Genomic DNA, 2,500 nt, shown 5'->3' with positions numbered 1-2,500 from the left:
TTTACCAAAGAATGTGAGTTAGTGGTGATTTACCAAAGAATGTGAGTTAATGGTGATTTACCAAAACAATGTGAGTTAGTGGTGATTTACCAAACAATGTGAGTCAATGGTGATTTACCAAACAATGTGAGTCAATGGTGATTTACCAAAGAATGTGAGTTAGAGGTGATTTACAAAACAATGTGAGTTAGTGATGATTTACCAAAGAATGTGAGTTAATGGTGATATACCAAAGAATGTGAGTTAGTGATGATTTACCAAAGAATGTGAGTTAATGGTGATTTACCAAAACAATGTGAGTTAGTGGTGATTTACCAAAGAATGTGAGTTAGTGATGATTTACCAAAGAATGTGAGTTAATGGTGATTTACCAAAACAATGTGAGTTAGTGGTGATTTACCAAAGCATGTGAGTTAATGGTGATTTACCAAAACAATGTGAGTTAGTGGTGATTTACCAAACAATGTGAGTTAATGGTGATTTACCAAAACAATGTGAGTTAGTGGTGATTTACCAAAGAATGTGAGTTAATGGTGATTTACCAAAACAATGTGAGTTAGTGGTGATTTACCAAAGAATGTGAGTTAGTGATGATTTACCAAAGAATGTGAGTTAATGGTGATTTACCAAAACAATGTGAATTAGTGATGATTTACCAAAGAATGTGAGTTAATGGTGATATACCAAAGAATGTGAGTTAGTGATGATTTACCAAAGAATGTGCGTTAATGGTGATTTACCAAAACAATGTGAGTTAGTGGTGATTTACCAAACAATGTGAGTTAGTGGTGATTTACCAATCCAGCCTAGAACATGTTTACAACTTAATTTTGCTCATACTGTCGGCCTGAATATACCTGTGTTCACCTGTCTGTCTGTCTGTCTGAATATACCTGTATTCACCTGTCTGTCTGAATATACCTGTGTTCACATGTCTGTCTGAATATACCTGTATTCACCTGTCTGTCTGAATATACCTGTGTTCACCTGTCTGTCTGTCTGTCTGTCAGTCTGAATATACCTGTATTCACCTGCCTGTCTGAATATACCTGTATTCACCTGTCTGTCTGTCTAAATATACCTGTGTTCACCTGTCTGTCTGTCTGTCTGTCTAAATATACCTGTGTTCACCTGTCTGTCTGTCCGTCTAAATATACCTGTATTCACCTGTCTGTCTGTCTGTCTGAATATACCTGTGTTCACCTGTCTGTCTGTCTGTCTGAACATACCTGTATTCACCTGTCTGTCTGTCTGTCTGTCTGTCTGTCTGTCTGAATATACCTGTATTCACCTGTCTGTCTGTCTGAATATACCTGTATTCACCTGTCTGTCTGTCTGAATATACCTGTGTTCACCTGTCTGTCTGTCTGTCTGAATATACCTGTATTCACCTGTCTGTCTGTCTGAATATACCTGTATCCACCTGTCTGTCTGAATATACCTGTATTCACCTGTCTGTCTGTCTGAATATACCTGTATTCACCTGTCTGTCTGTCTGAATATACCTGTATTCACCTGTCTGTCTGTCTGTCTGAATATACCTGTGTTCACCTGTCTGTCTGTCTGTCTGTCTGAAACGCTCCGTTTTAGTGCATTTCAACGGAATTGCAACGGAATTGCGTTGCTAGGCAACAGCTTGGTTCCATCTCTACTTCCTGTGAGCTGATGTCGTTCACATCCACTGCAACAGGAACTAAAGCTGCATGGGACACATTTACAATGTTTATGTTTCAAACTGTGAGGTGGTCTTTATATTGTAGATTTGTGACATCACAAAGGGACAGAAATCCTGACGGCTTGTTTCAAAGGCACAGTTTGTGAATACGGGCTTAGTGTGTTTCTCTGTGGATCGAACGTTTCAATACTTTCACAGTATTTATAAATCACTTAAACCTACTTTACAATAAAGAAGACATGAGAATCTCTTAATAGCTCAGCTTGACTATCCAGAATGAACATCAGAGATATCTGATCCAGAATTACAGAATTACATTGTGACTCGTCAGAGCTCTTTATTCCAGATATCTGAAGCTGAACTCTGACTGTTTCAGAAGTAGAACTGATGGAATCAAAGATGTGATGAAGTGGAATGATGCCTGATCAGAATTAAACCGCAGATATCCGTAAAGAGAGACCTGGTACACATGACCGGCAAAGGCTGTTTGAATGGTACCAGTCAAAATGTAATTATGGATATCTGGAATCAGAGTATTGATTATAGGTAAAATGACGTAGCAGACTACTCTGATGAATATTCTGTCTATTAAATGATCGACCGGCTGATCACAGTAACAGGTCATCAGACTGGACGTGCACGCTCCTCTGGTTCTGGTTAAACACAACCTGAACCAGAACCACAGTACACACACACACACACACACACACACACACACACACACACCGATAACCAATCCAAATGTGCATACAAGATGGGTTACTAGTGCAGAGAAGAGACCAGAAGAGAAGAGAAGGGGGGGTGTTGTTGAGCCCTCATTGATCT

General features: G+C 39.1%; 1 long non-coding RNA gene across 1 annotated transcript in view; it reads left to right on the top strand.

Annotated features, from left to right (window-relative positions):
* LOC141773339 (uncharacterized) overlaps nucleotides 1–2,500 on the top strand; it is a 267,664-nt gene that overhangs the window by 72,342 nt on the left and 192,822 nt on the right. The gene's annotated exons all lie outside the window — the stretch shown is intronic.

Source organism: Sebastes fasciatus, chromosome 8, assembly GCF_043250625.1.
Source record: "Sebastes fasciatus isolate fSebFas1 chromosome 8, fSebFas1.pri, whole genome shotgun sequence".
Taxonomy (NCBI): Eukaryota; Metazoa; Chordata; class Actinopteri; order Perciformes; family Sebastidae; genus Sebastes; species Sebastes fasciatus.
This window is presented reverse-complemented; position numbering and strand designations above follow the sequence as displayed.